This window comes from Lineus longissimus, chromosome 18, assembly GCF_910592395.1.
Source record: "Lineus longissimus chromosome 18, tnLinLong1.2, whole genome shotgun sequence".
In the NCBI taxonomy this organism is placed as follows: domain Eukaryota; kingdom Metazoa; phylum Nemertea; class Pilidiophora; order Heteronemertea; family Lineidae; genus Lineus; species Lineus longissimus.
In genome coordinates, this window is record NC_088325.1 from 4,640,913 (window position 1) to 4,664,272 (window position 23,360).

At 41.9% G+C, this 23,360-nt stretch overlaps 1 long non-coding RNA gene and 1 other non-coding gene across 2 annotated transcripts; both read right to left on the bottom strand.

The window, feature by feature from the left end:
- Positions 1 to 4,154: 4,154 nt before the first annotated feature.
- Trnay-gua (transfer RNA tyrosine (anticodon GUA)) lies at positions 4,155 to 4,243 on the bottom strand. Its single transcript is given in 2 exon segments — positions 4,155 to 4,190; positions 4,207 to 4,243. It is a non-coding gene; the product is annotated as a tRNA-Tyr (tRNA).
- Positions 4,244 to 7,070: 2,827 nt separating this feature from the next.
- On the bottom strand, positions 7,071 to 21,610 carry LOC135502460 (uncharacterized). Its single transcript, XR_010449776.1, has 3 exons — positions 21,512 to 21,610; positions 9,465 to 9,605; positions 7,071 to 8,398 (listed from the first exon to the last, which is right to left on the bottom strand). It is a non-coding gene; the product is annotated as an uncharacterized LOC135502460 (long non-coding RNA).
- Positions 21,611 to 23,360: the final 1,750 nt, after the last annotated feature.

The following is a 23,360-nucleotide window of genomic DNA, read 5'->3' on the forward strand; positions in this document are numbered from 1 at the left end:
GTTTGTTCTGGTTGTGCACTAGAACATTTCGTGAGTTGAGACGAACTAACCTGGGACTGGTTGCTCAAAACAAGTTGTGGCTTTAACTTGCCGTTATCTCCTTCAGTTCAGCCCTTAGACTCAACGCCAAGTTAAGTAAAAGCCAGCGTTAGTGACAATTTGAAGAACCGGGTGAATTTGCATAGGGGCTAGTGTAATCTATAACAGATTTTTTCGCTCTCTTTTGAAGGTTATGTGGATGAACACTGTCGGAGGTACAACATGCCACAGCTACCGCATCAGCGGTCCCCGGAATGGTTTCTTGGTGTGGTTTGCCCTCGGGAGAGGCAGCAAGAAACGCGATTACAAGTCCGTGGTTGCTCTCTGCCGCAACGATGGAGACAAGGGAGAGATCCTGCCGGAATTTAATATGTTCAGGCTGACTTTGAAAAAGAAACGACATCGAAGGATGAAGAAGAAAAATGCCGACAAGCGGCCGTCCATTTAGCACGCACGCAAAATTTTCCGATTGTGGCGTACGCCTTCCCTCTCACGCATGCGTCTGCTGGAGACGAGAACACCAGCTGCTTACGCACGCAAAGAAGGTCTTTAGTCGATACTGGTGCACGCTGTCAATGGAGAACACTCTTTAATATATCAGTAAAAACAAGTAATTTGGGAGCTCTTTTTGCACCAACTGTGATTTTTTTTATTGCGAAATTTTGCTAGATGCCAATACTTGTTTGCTACTTTGGAGGCCACTGTTTACTATGTCCCTCTGTCTTTGACTTCGTGGTCTGCTTGCGGACCTGCGTTGCGACTGGGGTGTCCGTCACTCTGCGTCCCCCAGCTGAGTCAACCGACCCATCTTTCCCTGCTGTTTCTGCTAATTGCTCCGTTTTGCTTTTGAAAGACACTGTAGGATTTTTGAGCATTTCAGTTGATGCTCCCTGTTGTTCAGGTTCCGTTGGAGCTTTGAGTCGTAACATTTTCTTAACTACCGCGGCGAAATGCCTTTTCGTGCTTTTGGTTGCTGGCTCGGATGGTCCGTCAGTTGCCGTAGATGGTTGACCTGCTGTAACTGGTATGTTCTCCCTATCCAGCCTTGGCTTCCTCGAGTCAACCGATCCATCGTTCTCTACCGCTTCTGCTAGTTTTTCCTTTTTGCTTCTGTGAAATACTTTGGGCTTTTCGAGCATTCCATTAGATGCCGCTTGATGTGCACACTCTAAAACTCCCTCCGTCTTCGTGGAATGCCTCCGGTCCTTCGTTGTGGCGTGGGTGGCCGTCCCTGTGCGTTTCCTTTGGCACGCCGACCCCTCGTTCTTTGCCACTGCTTGCGCCGCTGATTGTCTCTTTTTACTTTTGTTAGACTCTGTGAGCTTTTCGAGCTTTCCATTAGATGCCGCCCGTTGTGCACTTTTTAAAACTCCCTCCGTCTCCGTGGATTGCCTCCGGTCATTCGTCGGGACTTGGGAGTCCGCCCCTGTGCGTTTCCTTTGGTTCGCTGACCCCTCGTTCTTTAGTACTGCTTGCGCTATTAATTCCTCCTTTTTGGGTTTGTGAGACACTGCGGGCTTTTCGAGCATTTCATTAGATGCCGGCCGTTGTTCACGTACTGTATGACCCTCTGCTTTCGTGAATTGCCTCCGGTCCTTCGTCGGGACTTGGGTGTATGTCGCTGTGCGCCTCTCTTGGTCCACCGACTCCACGCTCTTTGCTACTGCTTGCGCTGTTGATCGCCACTTTTTGCGTGTGTGTGACACTGTGGGATATTCGGGCACTTCATTTGATGCCGCTTGTTGTTCAAGTTCTTTTAGACACTCTGTTCCGGTGGAATGCCGCCGGTCCTTCATTGGCACCGTCCCTGTGCGCCGCTTCCTTGAGTCAACCGACCCCTCGTTCCCTACTGCTTCAGCTAAATGCTCCTCTTTGCGTTTGTGAGATACTGTGGGCTTTTCGAGCATTTCAGTTGATTCCGCCTGCTCTTCACGTCACGCTTGATATTTGAGTCGGAACACTTTCGACACCACCGTGGCGAGATGCCCTTTCGTGCTTATGCTTGCTGGCTCGGATGGTCTATCAGTTGCCGAAGATGGTTGTCCTGCTATATCTGGTATGTTGCCCCTTTCCTGCCTTGGCTCCTCTTTATCATTTCCCTCAGTAATGCGTTGCAGTACAACTTGCATCAATCTCTTAAGTTTTGTGGGTTGTTGCTTTTTGCTCGCCCCTGGTACTGCTGACCCTCCTGGTCTTTCCGCTCCTCCAGCCGTTGCAGATTTGTCATTCCTCGCCTTTGGCTGCCCTTGACTGCCTCCTGCATTCATTAATCCTTGAGAACTAGTGTGGTTACGCACCTGCAATTGACCAATCAGCTTCAGAACAACCTGAATTTAAAACAGTTCAATACGGAGTCTGCGAACGAGGTTGTATTGGTAAATACACATGGCCCCGCATCACTAATAGACCAATTAGCATCAATGCATGGTCACACTACCAAGTAGGGCTGCTATCTGTGCAATCATAATGTAGTTCCTCTGATATCATGACCTAAGCTGTTTCTGCTAAACATTCTGATGGACTTTGAGCCTGATGTTTGCCGGCGTAGCTTTTGGGATCAAATTAGCCATCTCAAAAGATATGCTAATAATTTTTTTGTGGTTCGTAGCCACAGGATCATTTTGTTGGCATTCACTCCTGTACACTTGCGCGTACTGTTAAATAGAGCCAGATCACTCCCAGTGGCAAAGCGATAGAATTCTCAATAGATCCTTCAAGGAGCATAATAAAATGGCTCTTTTTATGCAGTCATATGGAACTTCAGTCATCTCTTAGAGCTCTTCGATCAAAAGCGACATATTCGTGAGACACTTTTTGAGTTTTTTAGGCCAAAATACAAAAATTAGACCCCTCAATTGGTGGGTGAGATAGAATCATGGTCAAAAACACATTTTTGGCGACCTCTGGGAGCCCCCCCCCCCCCCCGCATATATGTACATCCCTGAACAAGTACGTGACCTCTTTTTTATATCCGTCTCTTTTCTCCTTACCTTCTCTTGAAAGGTGGCTGACAGACCTTCATATTCATCCCGCGGATTGATGACAATCTGGTCGAAGAAACGCTTAAGCATGACGACACAGTCATTCCAGGTGCAAACAATCGCATGGTGCTTAAAATACGTATAACCGAGACGGTGGCCGTCCTCCTCAGTCACCAACTTCCGGTCTTGCGCACGCCGTATAATCCACTGCCAATTATAGGTGGCGCCAAATGGTAGCCTAGCAACTGCGCCCCACCATCCATGAGCGACCTCTTTTGCCTCGAGTGCGCGGTTAGCATGACTGTCTCCAAAGCTGGGGTGATTGCCGCGCAGCAGGACCACTTTGCCCCTGAGGTGAGGCTTGTAGACGAAGAAACATATTGTCGTCTGCCTACTGACCAGCATTTGTTTTGCCGATTTCTGCAGAATGAGATGCGCGACTCCGAGTTTGTCGAGCCATTTCAAGAAGCTATCCTTGTCATCTTTACCAGGTTTCGTTTTGTCTGAAACTTTAAAAACAAATTTTTCGAGGTTTTTAATAATCAGATTTGTATGGCTTTCCTACTTCTAAAAACTGCATGCAGACAAGCGCAACATTACTCTGTGATGTACGACGAAATAATTACTTGTCTGCTAGTAGATGAAATCATAACCGTCATCATCATCATCATCATCATCATTATCATCATCATCATCATCATCATCATCATCATCCTCTTTCGGTTTTTAACCCTTTTCCGTTTATTTCACCGCTTCTTAATTACAATTTCTCGCGCGAGGTGGCAATCACACGCATATAACATAATGTCAATTTTCATTTTGCCTTTTTGGTTCCTCCATTTCTATCATTCCCCTAATTTCTGTTGTTTCAACTCCTTTTGTTTAGTTCATTATTTTTTGTTTTTGTTCCTCACTGCAACTCTCTATATACTATTTACACCTAAGTCCACTGTAGCTCAAGCACACTCAATACCGGTAGATGGAGGGGTCTCCCTTAAACCATCTATCCAACCCTCTTTTACTGGTATAGCATATACGACAGTGCTACATGTACTTTGTAAAAATAAAATATCAAGTTTTTTTTTCAAGTGTCGCACGAACTCGTGTTTAACAAAGAAGTATAACTAAAATGTGTCTCTCCGACCGGATTCGAACCAGTGACCTAATGATTCCAAGATTTTACCCACTACAGTCCTCCGCTCTACCAACTGAGCTAGAGAGAGATCGATATATTCGCACTCTACTGTAAGTACATACACGGGTTACCAAAATAGGTCAAGGACTTAAACTTTTGCTGATACGTGACCACACAAGATATGCACGAGCCAGTCCTGGCTGCACTTCAGAACTTTTGTACTGGATATGGTGATGGCATGGTTTACGCATAACTACCAATCAGCTGACAAAGCCAGAAAATAAGGTGAATCGTCGTCATTTGCTGGCTCTATCAGCTGTTTCTCTTCGAAATAAAGGAGAAATTCAATGGACAACGCAACTTCAGTGAAAAAATTACTTTCGCTTCGGTGTTGCGAAGTACTTTCCAATTTGGGAGACTTGCCAAAAAACAACACATTTAGCTGAAAATGGAACCTTTGATTGCCCCGAAATCCATTTGTTGGCAACTTTCCAATTGGGCATGTTGGGAGTATTTCAACACCGCGAAATCCATTTGCGAAGTAATCGTTCTTCGAAAAGGCACCAGATCGATTGTGTAGTTACGTCGATATCTAACATGTCCAACGAATGAACACTCGGTTGGAAAGAAAATGCAAATGGATTATTGACATACATCGTAGCATAGATCTAGTAAACGCCTCTTGGTGTCGCGCATGACCTTTTATCAAAACCACATTATACAGGTCACGTGATGTAAATAAACGCACATGGTCCGCACTTCGCACTTCAATACCAAATACGGATATGGATTTCCCCCGGAATATCATGATGAATTTGATAGGTTATGCGGAGTGCATGCTCTGTTACTACTGCATGATATACATGATACATCCATACATTCATGCATTTGTCTGTACATAAAATCCTAATGCGCGCGTCACATGCAATGAGATGTACGTACTTTGTTGGCCTGCTGCCCTAGGTTATAGGCCATGCATGAAATAAAAGTTGGTTTTTCGATCGTCTCTGCTCGCTGTAGGCATAATTATTTATAATTATATTATCGCCATGTTATTATTGATTGACGTTCATTCCCAATGAAATATCTGTCATTTAATCCACCTACTTAGGAAGTTCAATTTACCAGCACAATTCGATTATGCGCGAATGAAGCCTGTCTGTGCTTCATAAAAAGGCTCTAAAACAAAAAATGCTGAACCTGATCGGGCGATCTTGGTATCATATTCCTCTCCTAGAAAGATTTCCCATCCACTGATATCAATGGTTTAACCTCCTGGTGGTGGAAGTATCCGGTTGCGTTTTTTCTGGACCACCCTGTATTGTGACATTGTGGTCGTGATTGATAGGTGATTTCTTCGGAGAATGTATAAAATCCTTGAGGCATTCAAAATTTCTATGATTACCTTGATGTTTAAAAAATACGGGCTAGTGTTTGAATGTTTATGTTTTTCATGTTTTTAATAGAAATATTTTATTCGTGCGCGATATTGCTCATTCTAACATTCACGCTTCACGATCGGACATGTCGGTTGAAAGGACTACATGGGTTATCCGAATTGTAATCCGAAGATCGGGTACTCTGTATTTCAAAGCTTTTCATAGAAGTGTAAAATAAATGTGTCGAACGTATTCACTTTTTGAAACTCGCCCTTGTTTCATTCATATCTCCTTATTTTGGTCTAAGATTGGTCCAAAAACATCACGAGAAGACTTTATCGATCTGGATCTTCGATCGCCTTGGTCTCAATTGTATACATTGGAGTAAGGTGTTTTAATCTAGCATGCTGTAATTTAACTGCACTAGCCACACTGTCCACATTCGTGAAGGCTTTCTATTCTATCTAGTGAAGGTAGAATGTTTTGTTTAAGATGAGTGGATAGAACATCATCATGGTCAGCCTTACTTATCATACGATTGTAACAAAACAAAGAGGAGAGTTATTTCATCATCAAATCAAATTTTGTTTCCTTTATAAAACGACATGTCAAACTCTGCAAAATAACTCACATCTGTCTTGAAAGATCTGGTCACACCATTTTTACCTGCTGAGGTAATGCACCATCGCACAAATATGAACCTGAATAATTGACAGGTTTCGCAAGCCTTACGAAAAGCCACAACCTTTGAAGTACGGAGTGAATGTTCCATGACGCAAAAACTGTCGTCAAGGTGGGTTTTGATTAAAATTACCAAGCCAATATGCACCTGGCCAATACCGGAAAGGGGCGATGGCCAACAAAACTTGACTTAGATGAGATAAAAGCTCTTAAATATACCCAGACTTTCTCTTTGGTGAAGACGAGTCCTCGAAAAAATAGCCAAATTTTGAGTGAAAACTGCAAATAGGATATCAAAGCCAGCACACCGAAACTTTAATATGTTGAGACGTAATTTCAAAGCCCTTAGCCGATGGTGTTCATTATCCAGGACAAAAACCGGCGATATAGTTTTTACTTTACGTTAATGTAAATGATACTCAACGAAACGTATTACCAGATGAAGAAAACGTGAATTGCTGAAAGCTCCAACAACACAGTTTTTCCAACATTATATACTGAATAAAATTATCCTTTTTCAGGGCAGGCCAGCTCGACGAATTGGAAGGCCTGTTTGACTCTCGGCGAGCTGGATGTGTGCTAAAATACTAGTTAAAGGCGGTAGTTTAATACAAAAATGAACTTGCAGTGTTTAGATGTTACCTTTCCTGGCCTTTTGTCGTGAAACGTCGCTTGCTTTGCGAATATCTTGATTATAACCCACAGGAGTTTTGGTTTTGTTTCCCGTCTCCATCGCTGGTGTTGCTATGAACTACAACGGATGCTGGGAACGTTCCTGGAAATGACGTCATGACGGAGGGGATGCACTTGCACTACGTCATACGTGGCATGACGTCATTATTCAATTGGCTCTGTTAATCTGTTAATTGGTGAAAAGCAAAGGTGAAAATCAGCAAGATTCAGCGAGATTTGGGAAGTATTGGGTGTATGAAATGCCGCACATTTTAGATATATTTCGTCCGGTACCGGTGCAACATCTTTGGGTGTCATCGGTGACACGGTTTTCTGTGTTTGTCATCCCCATTGAAATGTCTTGTGATCTCTATAGCTGTATGTTGTACGGAAACACTGACATATGGGGAACAACCAAAGGTGTTGCACCGGCACACCGCTCGATCAAGCTATCCCCGTCATACCCGAATTTCATGTGTACGGACTACATGTACATGTACATAAATGGTAGCCCAAAGCGTTAAAACCGTTGACTACGTACGTCAACTTGGCGACGTTTTAACTGATAATGAGTAAAGACTATAAAATCCGGAACATATTAAATCGAAATAAACCTTCTCTAACAACTCAAGGAATAAATTATTTCTTTACACAAATTATTATTTTCCGTCTGATTCTGCAAGATCGCACAGTAATGGATGTATGGACTGATTCATGTCAAATGCTGTACATTTTGAGTTCGAGAGAACTTTCATATCCGGCCACGTTCCGTTGTAAAAGTAGAAATGTCCTGCGGGAAAAAGTGTCCGGTCCTGTTGAATTACAACGGATTATGGTATTTGGTCTACAAAGAGGCCACGTGATGACTGTCAGAGATTTAGAGCACATACACTTCTTAAAAGCCTTCAAGGGTTTTTAAAGGGTTGACCATCATACATGTAGGCACCGCAATTTTGGCTAGAACTTGATATCCTAAAGCAATTAGAACTCCTTCAAAATGAGGTGAATGCCAACTTGAAGGGTGGGAGTCTGTTCTCTTAAACACAATTTTGCACCCGGCTTGGAGATTTTTCAGGCAAATGCAAAACCCTTTGACCATGCTGCTCTGTCAGAAAAACACTCAACGAAACGCGAACATTTCCATACCATTATCAAAGCTGTTTCTAAGAATACGAAACATGTTGTTTTACAGGTATCTCCCTGTCCTTCCTCTCACGCTAATGACCAAGTCGAGCGAAGCATTCCTTGCGACGATCACAAAAATTCCCTTGCGCTATTGATCAAGTCAAAGCAAGATGTCAACGCGGCGATCGCCCAAATACAACTCACTCCAGATCCGCCGTGCCCTGGTGCGGCTGCAGCCAGATCATCCAGCTAAGAGCATACCTCGGGGCGCACATGGCATCGTAATACGTTCCCTGGCTAGTGCAGAAAGGTCTGTATGAAGGACACTTACATTCGAAATAATTCTTGTAGGCGGACTTGCACATTTGGTCCCAGGAGCAAAAAGACTAAAAGAAAGATACGGACAATGATTATAGTTTGAACAATATCGCAAAGCTTGTAGGCCTACCGCTGCCTCACGCGCACTGCGTGTTCGGCATTCTATTACATGTACAAATCAAATAAATAAAAACACCGCAATAACTTAGTCCAGGAGAAGGAGCCACACCCATTATTCGACTTTTTCATTTCGTGCACAGGTGAGGACTGGCTGGCACTAACTTCTGGATGCCTTCTTCTGCGCTCTCTATCGAGCTATGAGTTTATGATGAGGCCCCATCATTCATCTTGACCCTCGATGTGCATGTACTGATATTGTTCAGCTTCCAGACAACGCGCAGAGGCCAGAGGCAACACTGCTGGAAGTTCAGAATGCTATCTTTAGTTCTCGAATGATCTCGAAAACAAGCAAACAAATAGTTATGTTTGTTTTTGATTGCTCGGAAATAATATCAGATTTGGGACGAATCACAAGATGACTATGGTATGGGGCTTATCCAAATAGGAGACATTCCATTTGCATCGTATCTGTATGGACACGGAGCGGTTGTTTACGTTACTGTTTATTTAGAAAAACTGACTGCATTCAGTTTGGATGACCATGACCTGTGGAACGAGCATTCATGATATAATATTTTATGAGACAATCTATTCCGTTCAGATTCTCTAAACAGTGGCGTTTAACGCAAATACCACGACAGGAATGCCCCATCACATTAATATTCCGCCATCAAATTGAAAAATTGGTCATTTTGCACCTCACTCCTCAACGCGATTAACATGTATTTCCAATTTGAGCGGGGTATCGCGTTAACTGCGTGGCGTGGACAGCGCATAAGTAAGCGCTATCTGGTTGATGAATTAAACATAAAACTTAGGACCAGCAGTTACTAGATGGAACTCGTTTGACTCATCAGCGTGTGAGAGTGGTTCTGAGGCCAGTCAAGGCTGGCCGGGACTCTGATCTTTAAGGAGCAGTTTTTGTGAAAGTTTTCTGTGTGCAGGATACTTGGAATGGGTGCTAAACAATACACCTTTTTAACAAAATACTCGTTTGCGAGGCGCTTCACTTACCGGGAATCCATACATATATTTGTCTATTCTGTCATCTATCTTGTGGTAGGAGGTTTCAGCCAAGATGGCGCCCATCGTTACCATGGCAACCAACAATCCTACAAATTTCCATATCATTGCGATTTGTTCTCTTCCCTTTGTCTACTAAATAAGACAGGATAAAATATACTGATTAGAAAAAAAGGCAAAAACCATCCTTTTCCGCGGGCAACGGCTGTCATTGATGAAATCGTACTTTGTGGCTGACAACCAGATTTAGTAGTGATATGCTAATTGACGTCTGAAGCTTTGCAAAAATTGTTTAATTGCTGAATTAATGACAGTTCAAAGGATCTTTCTGTCATTAGATGAAAAAATCAGATGCCTTAGTTTGCATTTGGTTGAAAAAATGGATTTTGAATACTGCAACTCCGATCCAGTCGCACCATATATTTTTCCTTGACAATATTTTCACTCCAAAGAAAAAAGGGTTTTTTAAACTTCTGAAAAACATCAGTTTGAAGGTTTTTCGGCCAACATAGATATACCAATTCCCCGCCAACAAAAAAAGAATTCCCTGAAAAGAAAATAAATCCTAAAGGTTTTACAGATTCCGATGAAACCTCATTGGCGCATCTAATGTTGCAATCAGATGTAAAACACAGAACGAGCCCTTTGTTTTTGGTGTCTATACCTGGGCAGGAAAGACACCACTCAGGTTGACAGTATGTACGGATACTTGTACATGGAGCATGGAGCAAGAACACATTTTACACTCTATAATGCACGGCTTCCCAAGATACTGATGGATCGGAGTGGCTACCGGAGAATGTTCATGGATGCTTAACCACGAAAGGGAGGTTGCCAGATTTGCTGGATTGATGTTGCATCCCTCGATGCAGGGGGTGTACTCGTCGCAAGAGAGAGGTGCTGACGTAACAGCTCATCGACGGGCGTAGCCTTGAGGGATGTGGTGTGTCAAAACCTGTCTTCGGCCCGTTTCGGTATCCGCGGAATCGGTCAAAAACAACAACGTTCTCGCGAAAAAACTGCCATGAAAGTCGAAAATATCTTCAGTTTCGTGATTTAAGTCGAAATAAATCGAATACAGCAGTGATGTCACTCAAGAAGCAGGAGTGAGTGACTTTATTATGTAAATTCACAATCGACCGTAAGATGAATTTCGGAACGAGTTTACAATCCCCGATCACACCCCAAAAAACGGTCATCGGTTGACTAACGAAGCACCCCTGTTCAATGGATTTATAATTGAATGCGATCAAACTACGTCATTTCCAATCGGGGATTGTAAATTTTAACCTGAATTTCTAGTACCCGGTTCATCTATTGGGCTGTGAATGCCTGAGAGTTTTCTCCTTCTTCGGGGTCGGTAGGCCTATATATATTTTGAATGCCTAGACTAAAACCAGGTAAATTGTAGTAATCACCAAGGTTCATCTTGGTGTTTTCTCTATTCTGGAATGTCATGAGCATACGAAAGATGGTGGTTGTTACGCTCCAACTCTATAATAGTGCCAACTCTGATGGACATGATTCCAACTTTGATATGCCAACTCCAATGGAGATAGATAAGTACTCAGCCGTAAGATGTCTCTACCCGGTGAACGGTTTGTTCCAACTCTAATATGCCAACTATACGAGAGTTTGCAATCAGTCTGAATGATTAAAAAACGCCTAAGTAAGGCAAGATGATCGTTCGTCTTCTTATCGGCAAGGACGCAAAGATCTCCCATGGTCCATTCAGCTGACTTCCTGAACATCCTGAAGATATTGGGCACAGAAATAGCAACAATTTGATTGTAGCCATTGGTATTTTGGTGTTTAATGAATGCGGGTTGTAAAATGACGGCACAGGCATTTGACATGCCTCTGCGTCGGCTGTGTGATTTTCATGTTGATTTTTTCAGTGTAGAAAAAGTACATGGTGTCCTCCAAAGATTGTTTGACCACCCTGCATCAGGACTTGTCCCTGCTTATTCATGTCTATTGACATTTGCTCATCATCTTTAGATGTAGGTTATTGTGACAGATATTAGTAAGGATAAAACAATCGTAGATGAAGGATATCTCAGTTGACAATTGGCATTGAGATCCAAAGATCTTAGGTCCAGCTACCCGTGACTAGTCAGATGATCGAGTCGTGGGGACACCCATCACCACTAATATCACCAAATGAGGCAGGTTTTGCATTTCTAAACCTTTTAGACAAAAAGAGGCCTAACTTTGGACAGAAATAAGTAATTAAGGTCTAATTGCACTTTAATTTGGCAAGCTAGCTTGTGAAAAAGACACGACATCCTTTTGTGTCTCAAGGAGTTGTATGGGCCGTGAAAACCGCAAAAAATATGTACATGTTTTTGTAAGCGATCGCCGCTCGCGCAAACTTGTCTTGCATGTTTTTGTGAAAGAGGACTAAGATCATGAAAGTGTTTTAGGAGCTTGAAAACATTTTTAACTATATACACCCTATTATTTCGCGTTGGACGCCACTGGTCGCCACTGGACGCTAAATAGGATGACCCGTCTCGAGCGCCACCCAACGTCTGTTTTGATATACGACCGCGTTCTTCGACGTCCTCTTTCACAAAAACATGTGAGGGAAGTTTGCGCGAGCGCCACCCAACGTCTGTTTTGATATACGACCGCGTCCTTCGACGTCCTCTTTTACAAAAACATGCAAGACAAGTTTGCGCGAGCGACGACCGCTTACAAAAACATGTACAGTATTTTTTGCGGTTTTCACGGCCCATAGAGTTGGCTAACAAATTAGACCCTTATTAGTCTTTTTCGAACAAAGCTATGGCCTAAATTGTCTAGAAATGCAAAATTCGCCTCTTTTGGTGCTTTGACTGACGTAAAGTGAATCTGTACAAATACATTAAAAAGCAAGAAAACCAAGTATAAAAACATTCAGATCACTTACTATGTATTTTCTAATAGATACAGATAGTACAATTACTGACTACGATGTATTTTTCTCAGAAAAATCTCTGGAATGATAGCCTTTGAACGAAATTAAAGGTTCTCATCAAAATCATCATAAAGTGTATAATCATGGTTCATGTCATATTTAAGTATATGTTTAGTTGACTATTTACTAAACAAAACTAGACCTTTGTTCACGGTAAAGTAAAGTGAAGCTACACATGTTACGGTTGTTATTAACTATATCAGATAGGAGCACTTCCACTCATCAAATTCTCTAGCTGATGTTGAGTTCATTGGGAAAAAAAATCACCGTCTTCCGGAAAAGCTGTTGAAGGTCGAAATTTGGCAAGCCAAATTTTAAGAAGCTTGTCTTTGAAGCGTTTTCGAGAATCCTCTGCTGTCATTTTCCCCTGGAATGCGTCAAAATCGTCCATCAGTTCTTCATTCAAAACGTAATGCCCATTCACCTTTTCCAGTGTGATTCCTCTCGTCTGTGCATCTCTGGCCCACAGCACGCTCGCATCCGTTATGCCAAAGAGCCAGTGATTTTCTGGGACAGCATCCCATTCCCTTAAATTTTCACCCCTTTCCGCTCTTACAGCCTGTCTTATTTCATCATCATCCAAAGGCCATTCAGCATCCAGAGGTAAAGTATCTGATGGGTCATCGGGTCCTTCATGGGGTTTTCCCATCGACACTGTTTGGGACTGCAAGTCTACGGAACCACGCACATCATCTGAGGTATTCTCGGTACTCTCAAGAACACTTTCGTTTGTAAATGCATCATTTGGGTCCAAGTGTGCAGCACCGATACTGGGACTGTCTGTCTGATGCTGGGCTTCTTCAAGGCTCGTGTAATGTAGTTCAAAGGGGTGTCCTAGTAGGAGTCTCGGGCACTGAGTGGTTTCAGCAGAAGGGTGGATGGTAACAGGACGATCAGATACGCTCGAAATTACCACAATTTGCATTTTCAACATCTCTGAAGCAGCGCGTAGAACTAAGTGGTCTCCCCATGTACCTTGGCGGCTCATTCGACTCAGGTACTCCTCCCAACTGTTGTCACCACTCACAAACGAGAATAATTCGGTGCCATCTGACATCCTTGGGTTGCGTCGTAAAAACTCTACGATGTTTAGTCTTAGCGTTCTCGGGTTAAAATCGTTTATGCGGTTCCCATCGCCTTCAATTTTTCGTCTAACCTGGAGACCATGGTTGGTGATGGTTGCGAAGAATCGCTCTTGCATGCTATTTCTTGACTGGTGTTCCAATCTTGAGCATTGAATTGCTTGGTTGAGTTCAATGAATTCCAACATTGCCTCCACAGATGAGAAAGACGCTGTATTCGTTAAATACTCCTCGAATAGATATTCCTCTGTTGTCTTTGCAGTTCTCGGTCGGCGTTTCGCTTCTTCTTCACGCGTCATAAACGTGATATCGCTCACCGAAAACCATCCTTCATTTTCGGCATCATCTAAGATGTATTTTACCCTGTGACAGTACTTTTGTTTCCGAGCCTTTGTAACGACCCCCTCGACTGCCTTTGGTGCCTTCACCTTCTTTCCACTTTTCCGCTGTTCTGTACCTTGAATCCGCACCAACACTTTATACCCAACTGCGTATACACTTGGACGTGATTTGTCTAGCTTTTTGTTAACCATCTTCTGTGCGTATTTCTTCGAAGTCTTTCTGACTTCTTCTCTAATTTCATCGGCAGCTGCTTTGAAAGCTTGAACATCATCCAGGGTTGCACTGTTCTCTTTTGTATCCACCTGAAAAAGACGTAGAAACATTGAGAGTATGAGGCAAACAACGGGAGAGATTTTACTTTCCATGTGGGTCATTCCAGCCAAAACAACACCCCCCCCCTTCCAATTTGGCTCATCTTCAGCACACATAGGGCACATCGAAGAAAATATCACATGAGAACGAGGAATATTCGAACCTACCACCTTCGTTTTTTTCGGAGCATTAAGTCGTGATTTCTCGCTCAGGTGTTCAATTATCTTGGAAGCTCAACACAGAAATTTCACCAGAATCTCTTTACTGATTTGTCGCATGAAAAAGGAGCAAGCAAAAATAAACCCGCTGGACGAAGGATGACTGCATCCCGCATCTAGGAATTATCTATAAAGGATAATCACCCCCAATTATTTTTCGTCCTCCTCCTCATGTTCGTCTTCGTCCTCGGTTGTTGTTCCATCGTCTTTCTTATTCTTTTCTTTACTGCCAGGCAACCAAGGCACTCGGGCGAAGAACGACTCATAAGGACAATATTTATCTGAAAAAAGGTACACATGAAAAGTCGCCGGGCAATTTTCCATTGCTTTGTGGAACTTGTACCTGACTTCTGTCTTCCCCAAAATATTTTCTGTCCCTCTGATCACAGACGAAAACTTTCATGTCCTACTAGAAATTCCTAGGGGTATTAATTCAGAGGGGGGTATCAGGAGGGGGCAAAATTTGATGGCGATCTCCTGGAGATCTCCAAGTACTGTAGTCTCCTCGGATCATAAAAACCTTTAGATGTGTACTTACTCTTAAAAGCTTCGTGCGGATAGTTGTTATACAGTCTTGCGTAGGACGGCAATCTTTCAACCCAATAATGAGCCTTGCCCGTTTGCACAAATTGTGAAATGTCAAACGCGAGTTTCTCTTTTCACGTTCTTTGTACCCTTTCAACCTGAAAACAAAGAACAGGATTATTATTGTCCGTTAAGATTTATTCACAAGCACGAATTTCATATCTGCGGGACCTATAATTTCATGGAGGAGTTCATGGGTTGCAGTAACAACAGGCGATAAATGTAAAGTGACGATTTGGATATAAATTTATTCACTGACAGTCGGACCTACCAGTGGAACTACATATGTCTCCAAGACCCTGAGTTAAATTCATTTTCCCGGGGGGGGGGTCCTTGCTCAGATTCATTGAAACAAATTCTAATCTGTCCTACTGAACTTGCATTTTTCAAACATTTAAGCGCATTGAAACTAACCTTTCCTTGGGTCTGGGGATGATACAGGCCGAAGCTTTGTTGGAGAAGAGAGGTTTTCGGCTCTGACTCTCTTTCATTTTTGCAAGATATCGACGCACAAGCTTTTCTCCCATCGCACAGTATTGGCTGGATATAACGGCGGATAGTTTCTTGGCAGCGAGTCCTTTATATTTGCCAAAGAAATACCTGACTATAGGCTCAATTTCTGATATCCTCGGAAATATCCTATGTCCACCGACTTCCACAATTCTTTCCTCGTCGTTCCCATTTAGCGGATTGGTTTTTCTCATGATTCGGTACCTGCCAGAAATCTTCTTCTGGTATGCTTTCATTTCCGCGGGCGTTGAAAGTTCCCGCCATCGTACGTCTTCCGACAGAAAACGATACAACTCCTAGTTGTAAACGTCATCATCGATCGGGTAAACCGACGAATTTTTTCAGGTGAATTTCAGCCCTCCCCCTTCCAGGCCGACTTCTTTGATAGAATTTTTGAAAATACATGTAGGCCTATGTACCCTTTCCCGTGACAAGTGTTTGAAGATGTCTATCTTTTTTTCCAGGAGGCCGAACGTCCATTTATTAACATCAACCTCTAGCAGTAGGCCTAGGCCGGGGCTTGGACTGCTCCAACACTGCCTATCCAACCTAGCATGGGATAGCACATTTACCTTCGGCCCTATCTGCTATGAAAAAGCGTGTATTTTGTGCCACCTTGCACGAGCACAGAGACTGTGTAGAGTACACTTTATCCGGTTACAGGTGCAGATCAATGTATGTCACCGACCCAAGCATATCAATGTGGCCACTGAGGGTATCATCAGCAACTCATTTGTGTAACTAAGTCAACGAACTTCTTAGAACAGACGCATGAGATTACTCAGTGAACCAATGCATGTACGTACCGCATCGGAATCGGCCAACCCCAATTCACAATGACAAAAGATAGCGGAAGAAAGTATAATGAATGATCGCAATATCTTGACTCGCATGTGTATCGAAACTGTATACAAAGTTCCGCTTTCAAAGTTGGCATATTAGAGTTGGAACAAACCGTTCACCGGGTAGAGACATCTTGCGGCTGAGTACTTATCTATCGCCATCAGAGCTGGCATATTAAAGTTGGAATCATGTCCATCAGAGTTGGCACTATTATAGAGTTGGAGCGTAACAGTGGTCACCTCTCTTCTGTCCGTGTCTCGGAGGATTTTGCTGCCAGTGATTGATGTGAATGAATTAATCAGCCTGCAATTTGGACCAACACCGGTCCGTGTCTCGGGGATGCTGCTGCCAGTAATTGATAGGAACATATCTGACTGAAGCTCACATTTTGACCCCCTGAAGCACTAACATGGAGCAATTTTGATATGTTTGAATCCACTCTCCCTTCAATTAATTAGTAAATTTAACTATTTCATAGCGATTTCTTACTATGCTGAGAGTTTCTGTACTGACTGTGAAATTCGTTGGGTAAACTATAGAATTATTTGTAACTTTTTTCCACTTGGTTTTAGCTAGAACAACTAACTATGGTTGATTCACAACTATTTTTACAAGTTTCACAGTTGGTACAATAGGAACTACCACTACAGATTTGTGAACCCACCAGTTCAGATTGTTTGATTTGTCCATTAATCCACGTCTGATTTCTGGAACCACGGCAGAGGGTGTAAATTAAAATGTCTGTTGCTAATCAGAGCAGAGCGCACCCACTCAATTAACAATCGGAAAACAACCGGATCAGGAGTCGGTGTTGGTCCAAATCACTGGCTAATTGAATTGGAGTGTCTCTAATATTAAGTGCGATCACGTGCATGTCAATCATTTGAATTCTAAAGAGAGATGTAGATAGAATCAATCACTTGAAAAACCGAAGGATCCAGAAGTGATCGAACTTTGGGTTGAAAGGATACCATAAAGGAACATACATAAAGGTAGAGCTAAAGATTATGAAATTTTCTAACCACTATGAAACTTCGCCTTTTTAGTCTTAGTACCTTCATTGATTTATCATCCAATGATGTTTATTTTGTTTCAATAGATCGTTGACAGATACCGCGCGATAGAGCCTTCTTGGAGGAGACATCGCCAGTCTGAACTCGGGATATCAATAACCTACAGTTTATCAGTCTGTCCTGATTGTGTTCTGATCGGAGTAAGGAAAAGCTATGTGATAGCATTGAATTACATTGCTATTTTCGAATCATACGAGGAGGTTTATGATGATATTTTGCCGTTTCCGTATGATACCCCAGAGGATACCACTCAAAGATAGTTACGATGCGGCGTAGTATTTGGCAAACAAGGGTAGCAAGTCAGAGCGAACACTGAGTCATCTTTTTGTTCACTCTTGACAACAATGGGCTATACTGATGACCTCCGATTTCATGGCCGCATCATTAGCTGTTGCGGCGCTACCGACGACCTACTTCCATCTAACATTCTCTTACCCAGAAAGGTTGAAATAAGTTGTTTTAACTATCGAAATAGAACTTTACCATTATTCATCACTACCTTTTTTAGCGAGAACAACTTATCAAACAATAGTTTCACTATTTCTTTTTTCAAATTCACAGAAACAGGAACGGCGAAATCAGTTAAGTTATAGGAGTGCATGCTCCAGGTTAAGTCCTAAATCTCGACGGCGCAGTGTGTTGATCAGCCATTTGTCCCAGACATCGATGGATGCGGGTCACGTTTACGATATGCTCATTATGTCTTATCATTCCTGGACCAAGTTTTGGGATGAAGATGAATATTTCACGAGCAGCAACCGAGTGTTGAGCTTGATATCCAGGGTGGAGGACGCCACTCGTTTATTGATGGATTCTCCAAGGCAGACATCAGATACAAGCATATCTCTGCCAGTATTGTCGTCCATTGCGCGTGTATTGCATATATGATATACGCAAATGCATGCAGCAAGAATAGTCGAACAAAATCAAAATGCAATAAACGTCACGATTTCCTAAATATTTTCGAGTGTGCTCTTTCTGTTTAATATTGTTAAGGCGAATATCTATCAGCCAATTAAAACTGTTCATGGGGCAAAACTCGCCTCGCTTCAAATCATCGTCTGCTTTACGAGCCAAATCACCTTGTCATTTTTCACACTATACAGAATAGTGCGCATAAAAACACCAAAGAGCACTCCGTTATGGAAAGAAAATTTTCGGGTAAAGACTTGAAGTACACGTTGACGACCTTTCCAAATTTTTTGAAACACAAAAAGACACAAGTCTGGTAGTTACGTGGGTGAGTGATTTCAGCACATTCATGATCATATTCAATTGCGGCCCTTTCAAGCACTGACAGTATGCATGGTATAGGACCACCTCACCACACTGCTATCACTGCGCCAGAGTTGATGTTCACCAGTAAACAGGTCAACTGTTATAATCATTACCAGTAGAATAACGGATACAGACATACTATGGGCCATTCTCGTAGTTAATACGCGTGACTCATCCAAAAAACATAAAGGCTCTCACATAGTGAGGACGTTTCGTTGGGGCTTTTCCCATGGGCTTGATGCGTCGATAGAATTGCAGTTCAAACAGGGCGGCGTGCCTAATAGGCAAAATAGCGTAATGAACATTGCATAATGTGCATGCTTTGTGAAAGAATGCAGGCTTGTGACTATGGGGATATTGATTTTATTTTCGATTGATTTTGGCGCGTGAAGATGCCCTTTACCAAAAATATAATAATGATTCAAAAAATAAGTTTGACAAAGTCTTACTCTCACCAGGGATGGCGATGAAACTAATCCCCCCTATTTACTCAACCTGCTTTAGTGGTAGCCAATTAATTGAAGCATGATTAATGTCATTAGAATAAACCTCACTACTTCTTGTTTCCATTGCAAAATCTTTTTATCTAGAAAAACAAGATCATAAAATATCAATTCGATTTTAAAACTAGCGTCACTTTTGATTGACACCCTGTATCTTTGCACGCTATCAGTAGACAATAGCCAACACCACAAGGGTGATGTCCCGGTTGTTATCTGAAATATTCATGACAATGTGCTCGGATGGAAATAAACATGGACGGCAAATTGGTTCGGAGTTTGCGTTCAATTAATCAGAAAGTCACCCAGGGTTGGACTCACAGTCGATTTGGTGAACTGTGGTTGAAATTTACGTCGGATCGTAAAGCTTTCTTTCAAGAGACGACACCCTTCTTGCATAATGCTTAATCATACCTCTTTTGAGGGAATTACTGGGGAAGCATCTATTTTAGGTGTGGGTATCATATTTCGACTTGTACTGAAAAAAACCTCCTTGGAGTATAGTTTAGTGGAAACATTAATTCAATAAGGGGTGCGCGCTGTATCATCACATGACAAGTTTTGCTGACACCATTTGATGATACTTCCGCCTACCGCCCAGGCGAAAAGCACGGATTTTGACGGACATTATCTCGACGTCACTCCATGACTTCCACCTGACAATATGATCATAGGACATCGACTTTCCTTGTTTTTTTTCTGTGTAGCGAATACCAGCCAGCTGGCATAGTAGGGAATTGCTCAATCGGGCCTTTTTGTTGGTCTCGCTCGGCTTACGACAAGCATATCAAGCATGATCAACGACTCAAAACCTGCCCCTATGTAAAGAAAACTTCCTAGGAATTTGCATACCGTACGCCATGACCCAATATAATCGTCAACACGCCGTGCGATAATGAGAAAGATTTCTAACGCCGAGATGCCGTTATTTCAAAAATCAATTCATCTATTTGCTAATTTTATCAAGAAAATGTATTTGGAACATCATATATAACAGACAGTGTGAAAACATTTTGGATACTTTATTTTCGGTCAATCTCGTTTTAGAGATCGGTAAAGAATTTGCGGGAAATAGCTTCACGTCACGTGATGAGACATTTCAATCAATCGATTTCTCTGGCAAATACAGTGCTCATCAGCCAGCAACATGTCAGCGCTAGCGTCCTATGAACATCCGAGCAGCTGTATCGAACACTTCCGAGCATAAATAGCACTCGCGAAGGTTGCCGAATGTTTTTGGTTTCATGGTTAAGCAATTTTGCCAAGCCACAAGATGTCCGGGATGATGGGTTTTGATCAAATTAATTTACAGTAGTTTACACAAGGTCGGCCCATCAAGTCGAATGGCCATGAAAATCAATATCTATCACGAATGGTATTAGGTGACACAAACACGATTATCCACTTTTGAATTTCAATATAGCTCCCAAAAGAAAACCAGATTTTAGCCACAGGCCAGGTTGTTGAAATGAGTACTTTTCCTTTCCAATTTTTCATTCAATCTCTCATTACCTGTAATTGAAGAGTTCAGATGCAAAGCTACCAAATCGACTTCAGGTCTTATAAAGGAAAGATTCATTTAAGAGTGGCCGGAGTTTTAAGAGTTTTAAGAGTTTGTTCGATGGCAGACGACACACAATTAAACCTGCTCGGTAACCAATAACGGTAATAATATCGAACAATCTGAAAGCAAAAAGTATTGACTTCAGCTACATGTGGCCTAAATCTAGTGATCTTGTGATGAATATCTAAAATACTTTTGGATTCAAACTCATAAGTATATAATTATCTTTATGTCACAGGGTAGTACTTGGCTGAAATTGATCGTTTGGTTTCGAATTTCCCGATGCAGTTCAGTTCCAAAAGAAAACTAAATCGAATGTTTCACTGCTCCAAGACAGATATCATTTGTTTGACAAAAAAACCCTCCAAATAACCGTTATTGAAAGCTGGTGGCTAATACATGTACACAACAGTCAAACTTTCGAAAAAACGATTAGCGTGAAATAAGCATGATATGAATGATTCGTTTACTCCTAAAAGAAGAACCATTCGACCCCCCCCCCCCCCCCCCCCCCCCATCCAGACACGCGCACTTCAAGCAGAATCCATAATAAAAGAGAAGTAGTTTAGAATTACGTATCTTTACAAAAAAAATAAATATTTATTACAATATCTCAACAGAAGAGTAAAAAAATTCATGAATTCTTCCATTGGGAAGCAGCAGTTTATCTGGCGAACATGCCAAACAACTTGCAAAACATTTCCAGAATTGTTGTATGCAATGAATCCCAGTGAACATCAAATGAAAATGACAATATAACTGTACTAACCTTAATATCAGATCCAATTATTCCGAAGCCCTCAATTGAAAAATTCCAATCGAAAAGAAAAGACGCACAGTGTCTCTCGCCAAGCAGCACGAAGAATTCTCTCTGCCCTCATCGGTTTCCATTACAACAAGTGATCACAGGCGCGTGAAGATACCAGAGGGAACAATCAGTTATCGATCATCTCAGCTCAACCTGTAAGAGAAAACACACTTAAAACCTCCTCGAAACGGGCTTCGGAACATCGAGAAAACACACTTATAACCTCCTCGAAAAGAGCTTCGGAACATCGAAAACACACTTAAAACCTCCTCAAAAATAGCTTCGGAACATCGAAAACACACTTAAAACCTCCTCGAAAATAGCTTCGGTACATCGAGAAAACATACTTAAACCCCCTCGAAAAGAGCTTCGGAACATCGAAAAAACACACTTAAAACCTCCTCGAAAAATGGCTTCGGAACTTCGATAATGTGGCGGACGAACATGGGCAATGAAGACAGATGACATGCTTCATCAATTGGCCTGGGGGAAACAGGGAAACAGGGAAAGGGAAATAATGGCCAGATTCCCTTAAAATGTAAAGTATGCATCTGTAACGTACCTATAGTTTAACAGTTCGCAATAATCGTCGTAAAAGAGATTATCATCTTTGACGATTTTAACATTGTTTTCATTATTTAGTTTTTGCAAATGTTTACGTAATTTAGTTGAGAACCCTAAAATACATAAAATATGTGTTTATACGAACAAGCGTGAGGATGTGAAGAAGAAATTTAATATTTGTTTTCAAAATTTCGAAAATTAGTCGTTCACGACAAAAAACCCAACTGCCATACGTTTTGGAGAAGTATTTCTCCATGGCGGTTTGTTTATCATTGGCAACACGTGACCAACTGACTCCGTTTTGAAATATATATGCATCACCAAATGTTATGTCAAAGGGATCAGATTGAATAAATATTGATAGCGGTCTGAATACGCAATCGAACCAGGGACATTTATCTGACTTTACTTGAGTGGACTATGGCATATCTTATAAGGCCACTGTAGTCATAAATTATCGAGAAGACATAGTTAACCTGCGATCTACTTTTGTTTTCTTGCTTTCGAATAATAAGTATCGGTTATCAGCTGAGGGTATAGACGATTATTGATAGATTGTCTAAAGCATGAAAGGTCGAACTCGAATAGGTCCGATTTTGAAAACCAACATCATGAGTGTTGACCTACTCTATTCGTCGATAGTTGCCCGGGTCATTTGATGATTTTCGTTTGTTTTTTCGAGTCGGCATTGTAAGTTTTCTTCCACCATTCTGATGTGTGATAGTGAGGTCACATCGTTACGTTAAACAACACTTCCCCCATGTGCCTGAAATCGTGTGATACAAAAATTCCTCAACTGTTCTACTGTGTTAAAATGAAGATCGGGCAAAGGCTTCAGAGCTGTTGAACTTAAACGTGTTAATGGCTGTCCTCCCTCAATGTCTCTGCGGAAATCGTTGAATATCTGTGAGAGTGATAAAGTCTCCCTTCACCCTTTACAAAAAGTCCGTCCAAACTTTTAATTATTGTGACCCGAGTAGGCTTTTTAAAGTGATTGTGCAATACATCAAGGTCGTGACTACTGATTCTCGGCCCAGTATATGTATCGTTTTTTTCAGAGAAGAAAATAAACGGTGTATTCCTGTTTCGCCTATTCCTGTTCCGCCTATTCCTGTTTCGCCTATCCCTGTTTCGCCTAATTCCTGTTTCGCCTATTCATGTTTCGCCTAATTCCTGTTTCGCCTATTCCTGTTTCGCCTAATTCCTGTTTCGCCTATTCCTGTTTCGCCTATTCAAATGTATTGCT